Genomic DNA, 11606 nt, shown 5'->3' with positions numbered 1-11606 from the left:
TATATATATACGTACCAATCTCTAAAGGGGCACACTATAAATTCATTTTTCTGCAACTGGCCCAAATTAAACTTAAATTTAATTGGTTTTCTCTCTTTAAAAACCAATCCTCCACGCACGTAATGAATTAATGAAAACCGGTTCTTACAATTCAGGCCTTGACGGTCCAGAGTATATCTTAATTAGGATTAATTACTGAGAACGTTTGGAGTCCTTTTGCCGAATTCACTTCATGAACGTACTCGTAATTGTTATTAGCCCATTAGTAATGCGTAGGTAGGCCATAATTAACAAGGATAATAGCGCAAGTTACGACGCCAGTGGAGTTGTAAGTATGCATCTCAAAAGATTACAATATTCTCAGAACTAACATTAACGATTTCAAACATAAAGAATTATTTCAATAATCACTTATTAATTTAATTTAATTTTATAATGATATAAAACAATATATAATTAACCGATTATAATTTTTTTCAAATTTCATTATAATCTGAACATGTTTATTCTCTTACGATTCCAACATTACGACCATTCTCAAGGCTACTATTTAATTTAAAATTTTAATTACAATCTAATCATTAAAAATTATTTTTAAAAACATTCTGAATTATAAATTATCCTTACTCAATTTTAATATACAGCTTCAAATAAAGTTATGAAAAGGCTGCAGGTTATTCTTATATTAAATTATCTTATATTGTTATAGACAGAACAGCCTTATATCTTTTTGGCATAGACAGAACAGCCTGCAACCTTTTCATAACTTTATTTGAAGCAGTGACATTATAATTGAGGAAAGATAATTTGTAATTCAGGATGTTTTCAAAAATAATTTTTAATGATCAGATTGTAATTGAAATTATAAATTAATAAATATCCTCGAGCATAGCCAGAATGGATGAATACTTTTTATTATAATTTGTAAACAAACAGGTCTCAGACAATAAATTATATTTAATACATAAAAATGAATATTTTTTGGTTCATACTTCATGTGATTCATTCGATTGTGACGGAGCTGTTTGCTAAATTTTCTAAAAATTTCCGGGAATATTATAGGCTGGTCAGATTTTTTCGATAAAAAATGTTATGAACAATATTAAGCATTTTCTGGCGCTTAGCACAAAAAAAGTACACATTTTTTCATGAATATTGTTTGGTATGTCGATTTTTCTCTTTCGGGACAATAAGATAAAATATAATAGATTCTATTAAATGATTTTTTTACTTATTAAAAATTAAAAAAAAAAAAACATAATGAGAATTTTTTTTAAGTAGGCGTACAAATTTTTTTTAGAACGTAGCAAGTCATATTGCTTTCTAGAGTCGTATGAAGCCCTCAAATAAAATTTTAAAAAAAATTAAAATGTTTTTACCTTGATTTATTTAGTGGATATCATATATTTTTTCCGGTGACCATTGTTCATATAATTGTATCTTAACTCTTCTTCAACTTAACCATTTTCTACTTTAATACAACCGTTGGAAAGCTGAATGTATCCACTTTTAAACTATATTAACTTAATAAATTTAAATTTTAAGCCCATATAAGAATATATAAGTTCCAAATAAAAAAAACTTTCTAAACGTTTTGTATCTCCGGTACTAATTTATTTAATTAGATCCCGTTTATGCACTTTGGTTCAGTTTATAGAGCTCTTAACAACTTCTAAGTTTGGTATAGATTTGTTGAGTCATGTTAAAGTTAATTTTAGTTTTTGGATTTATCAAAAGAATTCAAAAGCAAAGTTGGAAATATACATCTCAATAAATTATGTAATAATATCAATAATTAACAATTAATTTATTGTTATGTATATTTCCAAGGAAGTTTGCTATTATTTTTCTCTGAATTAAGATTGTTATCTAATTTTTGTTTTTCAGTCCTGAAGAAGGCCTCAAATTCCGGACGAAATGTCGGCAAAAATAAATAGGTTTAACTTATAAGTGTATCTTTACTGACCATCTCCTCATATCCGGTACAATTTTAAATATCTCAAAAAAAAAGAGCTCCACAGAGGCCGGAACAAATGTATTAAAGTCAAAGAAGATCAAGGGACTTGAACAAGGGCAGCACAAAAATCTAAACTAGTTATTAATATTATTTAGCCTGTAAAGAATGGTAGGATAAGATTAAAATACGTTCTAAGACGACGAGGTAGGAGATACAAGGTTGACTGTGGGAAAACAATTACCACCTACTTTGTTTACGAATCGTACGTGAAGTTTACATAACTGGTTGGTTTATTACATCCTATGACGCTTTCTAGTTTCCAGAAATTTCGTTCCGTGGGAGACTTTCTTCTACTGTCCCTATATCCTGTCTTTTGAGTGGACACCTGGGTTTGAAAAGAAGTTATATGATACCTCTAGTATCAGTAATATGTCATTTAGTTAGGTCAAAATAATCGAATTTTATTTACTAATAAGTATTACAATCCGCACCTTATATAATTACCTTGGGCAATAAGTAATAGTGATAAATGATCAGATCATACCAAAATTTAAAAAAGTAGTTAAATAAATAAAAATAATAAAATATCTATGTTTATATAAACAGAAAGGTAAATAAAATTAACATTATAAAAGAACATGAAAAAATAAGTAGAAAATAAGAAGAACTCTGAAACGCATTTTTGGTCGTTCTAAAACATTTACTAATTAGCTAATTAATATAATAAATTTATTAGTATTATTTTTCGGCTATAATTTCTAAACGGTGCACCGCTATCGAAAACCTTATGACATAAGAAATTAAACAGTAGTGAATTGAATGGTTCGAATAAGCATTATCTCGTAAACCAAAAACCGAATTATTTTTTCTTTAAAGTTTGTCCAAAACTGAGTTTCATTATATATGAGTCTAAAATCAACACGTAAAGGTATTTCTGGTTTCAAATTAATTGGTTTGATAAAGTAATGAATTATAAATTTTAGGTCTTTCATTTTATTTTCCGCTCAAAAATGCTAATTGGTGCATACTTGTAAAAAAAAAATTTAATAAAACAAATTAAAGGTCATTATAAGTCGAACTATTTCAATTATGTAATAATTTGATAAAGTAGTATGATCGTATAACACATGTTCTTGTTTTATCTGAACCTCAACAGAACAGCTATAGGAACTAAATGGATAACCGGAGTAGGCTGTTTATGATGCAGAATTCAAGACTGTTTAATTTCTCATACTACAACTTTTTTTGCATGGATGCACGTTTATACATTATTGGTGGACAAATAAAGAAAAATCCTTTCTGGACAAATAAAGAAAACTTCCAATTAAAATGTAATATTACTCTATATTTTGTACTTGTACAACGTTTCGGAATTTACTCCATACTCATGTACAATGTATCCTCATATTTGTTAATTTAAATAATGTAGTTGTAGACAATATTTAAACTATATGTATACAAATGACAAATTTTCACAATAGAAATTGATAAACTTGACAAATATGAGGATAAATAGAACATGAGTATGGAGTAAATCCCGAAACGTTGTACTAGTACAAATTATAAAATAATAATATATTCTAATTGGAAGTTTTCTTCACCTCAGCATTTAAAAAAATAAATAAAATCCGAATTTATTAATTAAGGCATGTAATTTTCCATTTATATGCCTTAATTAATAGTTTTTCGGAACATATAGTATTTTCCATTCTATGCATCAATTAATGAAATTAATTAGTCAATTAATAAGAGTTTTAGAACCGCCAGAAATACGTTTCCATGATAAATGTACTAGAACTAACTTTAAAATTATTTACATATGTATGTTTAGTTGGCTGGATTTTATGTATCATGCTTCTGTATTAACAGTCATCATTCAGTTTTTCTCAGTACCACAGTCACTTAGTATTGTAATTGATCTGATTTCAAAATTATCTTTGTAAGATCCATCAATATTATCCGCATACGATCAATCTGAACATCCATCTTCATATATTCTCATGAGCTTGATTCAATTATACAATGTGTATTTTAATTCTGTTTACAGGGTCGCTAAATGGGAATGGGGATAATTTGATTCATGAAGCAGTTAGACTTCAATGGGAACCTCGGGTATTGAAATTACCAAGTACTAACCACATCGCCACTCCTAAGTGTGCAAGGAGTGTCATCATTTCAGGGTCGTGTGACGATCTCTCTTTGCAGAGTCACACCCGAGAATATCTGCAATTTTTATTATGGTTTTCCAATCTATTATCAACTTTTCTCAAGTATCTGCGCATTTTTTCTTCGTACGTTAACTGTTTATCTATTTGCAGAAATTATGAAAATTTCATTTAGTACTAACAGATTGTGCATATAATTATATCATAACTTGCAATTATTATTAGCATGTTACAAACTCAAAACCAAAGTGTTTGATCTGAACATACCAAAAAGTTCGAAAAATTCCTCAAAAAATTAGAAAATGTCCAAAACCTCATGAACTTTTTGAGGAAAATCTGTTTCTATCGTGATTTGTATTTATATATATAAATAAATTAATATTGTAAGAAGTGAGCCTTCAACTAAAAATGTTACTTCACTTAAGAATGCTGGTTGGGTTAATGAGTGGACTATAATTTAATTGAAGTGCTTGAAGGTCTAAGAAAATGAATATATTGGGTTGTAGACATTGAGCAAGAGAGAAATACGAGTAATAATATATTTGACTCAATGGTAATTTCAGGTTATAAAGGGGTAGCGAAAAAGAAACGTGTGAATTTATAATTTTGAAGTGGGGCCCACGAAGATGGTTCATCGATCCTTTGTTGCGTACGAAGAGTACAGTCACCCCTTTATGTGAATGAAGGCAGCATCCTCTCTTTTCTTATTTTCCTCTCTCCCTGGTACTCGTCCCCAGTTTTGGGAGCCGCTTCCCTGAGTTGCTCTCGCATGGTTATTGAATTAAGGAGAAAAACTAAGATGATTTTCGAATGGTTCAAAGAAGGAAAACTTTTTCACGTTTGCTTTGGGCCACAGGCAGAGAGTCTTTTTTTTTTTTATCTTGGCCACATGGGGGCACTAGTGTTAATTAGCATATTATTTGCTATTAGGTATATGTGTGAATTGCGGGGGAGGGGGGCACCTTCTGTTCATATCTTACGGAACAATTATTACAGATTAAATGTACTGGTATCTGGTGGGGAAACTAGTCCGGGAAGAGGGCCTGGTGGTACTTTTTACAGGCCTCTGGCGGCTACCAGAGATGCCGCCGAGGACTAACGAAGGCATCAGTGTCAAGATTAATTTCTCGATACCACTAAAAAATAAATATTTACTGCCCCAGTTGGGAATCGAACCCACAGAGTTCCGACCGGCACTCTGGGACCTACACATGGTCTTTGCCTTCCTTGTATATATAAATAAGTTAGGATTCCTTTCGATTAACATTGATATACAATAAAAAGAAAAACACATCTAACTAGAAAATGAAATAATAAAAAGAGCTCAGTTCAAACTATACCTGCAATACAAAATGTATCTGAATACAAACTATAATAAATTCTAAATCCTTGTATTCTACTTTTTACTTCTTTTTTTTTTTTACTTAGTTTTGAATAGATGTCAAAACCAAGTATATCATTGAAATAACATAACTTCACTATGCGTACCAATACAGGATTCTGCTGCAGAATTTTAGTCAATGGTGATAAAAATTAATGGAATATTCTTTATTAGTAACATTTGCAGGAACATCCAGCTTACAAGTTATTTTCTAATATTAATTTTATAAAAATAATTCCAAAGACCATTTGTAATTACCTAATATAAAACTAAACAAGAGTGACTCATTTATATGCTAATATTTATTTTGGTAATGTTGGCAAGACCTAACTCTAAACTTATCCTCGATAAAAGATGACACACTTTAAATCGCAGCCATGTAAACAACCATGGTACAATAGATGGCGAAGGCCATAGAGGTATAAGTGGGAGCCTTGCCAGTGAAGATAAAATATAACTTGACGTATGACGCACTTCGCTTAGTCATTGTAAACTTGACTTCAACTAAAGAGTCAGTAGTAATGAAAAGAAGGTTCCATTTTTGGCAATTTCAGGTTTTTCTTTTGCCTATTTTTGAGAAAGTATATTTCAAATACCTTTTGGTTCTACAGAGATCATTCTCGTATCAAATTGAATAAAAGATGATATGGTTAATGGTGTAAATAATGTTTATTGAAAAATCCCTCGCTAAGTGCAAACTGATTTTCTTCTTTTTTTTTTTTTTAGGTTTTACTCATTTTGAACACGATTTTTCTGCACCATTATATATTGAAGATATATTTTTCTTTATATAATATTTTCATTGATTAGTATTTAACGATTTCCACAAGGCTAAAATAAATACGTGATATACTATGTATGTATGTTAAGTTACAAAAACCTTCCTACATTACAGTGTGTTAATTTTTTTTTTGTTTTATATATTTACTGGTTTAATACAGATAAAAAAGTTTTAAAAAATCGATCCTATAAAAAAAAACCCAGTAATTAAACACAAATTATAAGTAATGAAAAAAAAAGTAATTGACAGACTGATTCTAAGTGAGTGTGCTACACTTTATAACTATGTTTTCAAGTATATGTACAAGAGCCCGGGAGAGTACAGAGAGGGGAAGAAAGGCCGTTATTTCACCCCAATTTTTGATTACTTTAATAAAAACTATATAGAATTACTAGTCAAAATTGATGACTGCCAAGAATAGGTTGGGGGAATCAAAAATAGCGACTGTCAAAACGTTAAAAAAAAACTTAATTTTTCATTCGGAGCTCTATATCTCAAGAAGTAGGAGAACACCTAAGAGAACGTCATTTAAAGAAGAACAAATTCGCTAAAATATGAGCCCTAATAGAGTTATTTACGTTGAACAGTTCCCCAGATATACCTTTTTAAAAACCAGCATTTCATAAAAATATTGTACAGCATATACTGAAAGATCAGTAGTTCATGAATTTTTTTTGTAAAATCTATATCTCAAAAATCATTTGACATACAGAAGGCTATTAGCACGCAAATTAAAGCGAGTTTAATGGACTATAAAGTAGTTTATCAAGTTTATCTTTGTAAGAGTAGTAGTTTTCATGATATTTGCAAAATAAATTGATTTATACTTTTTTTAGCAAATATCTTGAAAACTACTATACTAAAAAGAAATAGGTCGTAAACTACTTTATAGCACATTAAACTAGCTTTAATTTTAGTGCTAATAGACACCTATACGTCACATAGTTCCTGAGATATAGATTTCTCAAAATAAATTCACTACTAATCTTGTAGTACATTTTTATGAAATATTGCTTTTTAACAAGCTACCTCTCGAGAACCATTAAACGTAAATAGCACTATTAGGGCTAATATTTCAGAAAATTTACCCTAATTTAAATGATGTTCACTGAAGTTTGCTAATGTCGTTGGTAGTTTTAATGATACAGAGCTCCGAATGAAAAATTAATTATTTTTAAGGTTTTGAAACAGCCGCCATTTTTTATTCCCCCTACTTATACTTGGCAGACTCATCAGTTTTGAAGAGTAATTATACATAGTTTTCATTAAAGCAATAAAAAATTGGGGTGAAATAACTGCCTTTTTTTTTCCTCCGGCTCTTGAACTATATGGTCTGCTTTTACTTAACATGCCTGACTTTTATAGTATATATTCCAACAAAAATGTTGTACACTTTTGCTTTTTGATTGGGATTAGGATGCACATTAACCCGAGCTACTTATCGCAAGACCGACTTGAGATTTATAAGTGCTAAAGGTTGCTTTCAGCAAACCGTTATTTTCTCAGACGAGCAGGGACTCACGTAGCGTAAAACACACGCTGTTTGTGGAAGTGTAATCTATAGAAAGCTCGTCTGGGAATCCACGCTTTCTGTTTGTCGTAATTGGAGGTAGCAGGATAGCACTTCGGGTCGATGCGTCTTCAAACCAGCCGTGTCTTCAGGCTTAGTCTCTGTGTGTAATGTCTATGTTAGTTCTAAGGAAAGTAAAAGGACCATAATATACTTACATGATAACAAAATTACATAATATACAGTAAACGCTCTGTAACTCGAAACTCAATAAGTTGAAAACTTTTCCTTCAAAAGCGTTTCCTCGATAGAATTGAACTGTTTAGTTCGGATTTGAGCCACTATCTGAAAATGTGTCATTCGTATGGCAAATTTTCAAACTCTCGTGAGCGCTTGTCATTTTGGAAAATAGAAATACTCCACTCCTTTTGTTCTACTATGAAAGCCATATTTAACCTCCAAAATATATTTATAAGTTATAAAAAAAAAAAATTAACGAAGATTTTTTTTTACTCTCATCATATCGATCCACCTAGTAAGGCACATTAGAAATTCGTATTTGAACAACAATTGTTTTTTTCAATTCACTAACTAAATTAGTAATTTATTACGTGAGGATTCCATTGAAAAAATCGCCTAATTATTTATTATCGTCAGTAAAATGAAATAAACTAAAAACTGTAGGTCCAGACGCGTTTCCTTCATTCCCTCACAGAGAATATTTAATGGCGTGGTGTAGAGCAGGACATGGCTGGGGTGGGAAGGGACGGTAGTGGTTAGCTCCATGGATTATTCTAGACCACCAGGCAGACAATCAATCCCAATCCCTTGTTCCGGTTCTGCAGAGGCAGTCTTTGTGGGGGAACTGCATTGTGGTCTATTACCATCTTACTTCTTCATTTCAGAAAAACTGAACCTTATTTGTCGATGGGAAATGCAAAAGGATTTTGCATCCATGTTTAAACGAATTATAGTAAAAAAAAAATTAAAAATAAAATAAAATAATAAAAACCTCATTCCCTCATACTTCAATCCCTTTTTTTTTAAAAATGTTCACTAATGTGAGAGTGAATAACTCTTTTCATACATTAATATTAAACTTTTCAAAGTTTCAAGTTATGAAAGATAATTTTTTCTCCAAATAATATTTTTCTTCACCTTCTCTTTCCACTTTCTCACTCAAAAATATTCATTTTTCACTCTCTCATTTTAAATTTTTTTATAACTATAATTAAAGGTTCTTCTACATGGCCTCTACATGAAATGTGAAGGTACTATGCTATTAGGTTGTGCATTTTAGCAGCTTGAAATCATGATGTTTTAAAATTGAGACCTTTGGAAGTAAATTTTCATATAATGACCCATATGAGACTATATATGCTATATTAAGTTAATTAACAGTGCGTTATTAAGTCAGGTAAAGCAGTCACAAAGAAGGTAAATACAGTCCAAAATGTCCCAACATATCTGACATTATTCCTTTTTTTCTGTACGTAGATATTGAGATATAGAGAGACGTTTCTCAAATAAACATATATTGCACATGTTATGTTTTATTATGAAAGTTAATAAGCTAAAATTAAACTTTGTTTACTCAACTCAGTAGACTACAAATACTGCATCTAATAATCTGCATTAGTTGGTGTGATATTAAAATTTCTTAATAACTTGGCACCCCTTTAATACTAAGAAAATCTCTTGAATTATATTTAGTCAACTCCCTAATAAGCTTAGATGTGATGGTAGCTTCAAAATTTCTAGATTTTATGTGTATTCATTTAAATACATTTCACTTTTTTTGTAAACGATATATATTTTTGAGTATCTTGAGGTTTAGTTAATAATAAACAAATATATTTTGGCAATGTTTTGATATTTTATTGCTCTGAGATTCATGCAGTGAAGTAAATTTTCTTCTTCTTTCTGCATTTTACTCTCGCTTAGTATCATTCCAACTCGCATGAGTTAGTTGTACAGGACAGTTATGCAATTTAGAACTCAACTATTTCTAATCAGTTATACCTGATGTTTCCATTTAATTAAATTTAGCTATAATATTTGATTAATTTCAATTAATATTTTTTATATTTAAGTGTTTAATAATTACTTCATGGAATCCTTTTTTTTTTCACTGTAAGGCTTAATCATGAGAACTCATAATGATAATTATGAGAAAAATAAAATGACAAAACGTAGTTTATTATTGCCTGAATCTCTTCAAAAATATGAATTAGCATTTATCTACATGCTTATATAAGTATATTACAATATACCATATTACTCAGCTGATTTAATTATTAATATATACTTTTTTTTTTGCAGGTAAGTGACCTTCTTTGAATGATGGCAAATACTGCTTGAAGGTAAGTTATAATGTGCCTGAAAATATGCTATAATGACAAAAAAGAAATAATTACTATAATTAATGTTGTAATAAAGTTGCGTGTATTGATTAATCTAATTAATCTACAAACTGAATGACTCTCTATAATAATATTTGTAGAAATGTTTCTCTTAACCATTAAAACTCAAAATTATGTCTGCAATATTAATTGTTTAGTTATTAAATATCAATTATAAAAACTAAGGAACGAGCATTATGAACAACCACATAAAGGCCACATATTAAAAAATAAAAGTATATAATAATATTAAAAACGTACTGCAGTTACGTTAAATAAGGAAATTTAATGCTTAAGCTGATATAAAATAAAATAAATTTAATAAAATTTTGCCCAAATATGAATGAAATAAATATTAAATTCTATATTTTTTGTCAGTAATACAATTTATTTAAAAAATGAATCTTTTGTAAATTATTCATTTATATGTCATAGATATAAAATCCTCGAGAAAAATGACCTCAGTAAATAAATAGAATTCCCAGAAAATATAATTTAATAAAATGTCACAAATATTTCCAGGAGTTGTATGTTAGAAAATATATTTTAATATATTCACTGGGTTGAAGACGATAATATATTAAGTGATCTATTGAAAAGGCCAAAACGTCACAAAAATACATAATATATATAGGACATAGAATAAAACTGCGAAAGGTTTTTATTATAGTTATATACTTGCATATAAAAAAAACTGGGCGTAATGAGATTCATAAGGTTTGGTCATGGTATCTTTGATTGGTACTTAATAAAAAATTAATCCCACTAATAAAACAAACAATCAAAATAATGTTAGAATAAAAAATATCATTTTGTTACATGGTTTCGAATCAATTAAATGAAACATCTTTAATGTTATTTTTTAACTTTGGAAAATCCATTCTATTTCACAGAAATAGCTGCACTATTGCACGATGGCATTGCAAGGGCAAGCTTTTAATTGCTTATTTAAAATTTTTAGTAGTTCTTGGAGATTCATAAAATGTTAACTCTAAGCATAATGAGATTAGTTGTTTGAAATCTTGAATAATTAGAAACTCTGGTCACTTAAAAAACAAAAATTATCAGAGAGGATATTTAAAGATACATTTGAGAAAATAATTATGGAAAAACTAACGTTTTTTATAGACAATTGATTTAATAGGGTGAGGAAAATGAATTTAAAAAACCATTTAAATTAAATTAATTGAACAAACACTTTGAAACAATATGGCGTATGGCAATGCAAAGTTCGAGGAACGCCCTGGAGTGACCCGTTGCTCAGTAGATTCAGAAAAAATCAGAGCGGGGGGCTTTTTTTTAATTCAATTTTTAGATTCTAGTTAGTTCCATGTTTGAGTATTATAGCCTTACATTTTTTTGTTTGAACAATATTCATTTATTCATTCAACAGGGTAAAACTAATCTATG

The 11606-nt window shown here is 29.4% G+C and overlaps 1 protein-coding gene and 1 long non-coding RNA gene across 2 annotated transcripts in view; one reads left to right on the top strand and one right to left on the bottom strand.

Annotated features, from left to right (window-relative positions):
* The window catches only part of LOC106678157 (CKLF-like MARVEL transmembrane domain-containing protein 4), a 90695-nt gene that overhangs the window by 27481 nt on the left and 51608 nt on the right, over positions 1-11606 (top strand). The window lies entirely within an intron of this gene.
* Positions 9973-11606, bottom strand: part of LOC136796396 (uncharacterized) — a 2212-nt gene continuing 578 nt past the window's right edge. The window contains exon 2 of the long non-coding RNA XR_010844104.1: positions 9973-10184. This is a non-coding gene — a long non-coding RNA (uncharacterized lncRNA). The remainder of the gene's footprint in view (positions 10185-11606) is intronic.

This window comes from Halyomorpha halys, unplaced genomic scaffold (assembly GCF_000696795.3).
Source record: "Halyomorpha halys isolate HHAL.00 unplaced genomic scaffold, Hhal_1.1 Scaffold126.1, whole genome shotgun sequence".
Lineage (NCBI taxonomy): Eukaryota > Metazoa > Arthropoda > Insecta > Hemiptera > Pentatomidae > Halyomorpha > Halyomorpha halys.
The sequence above is the reverse complement of the archived record's forward strand: the minus strand, read 5'-3'. Positions and strand labels throughout refer to the sequence as shown.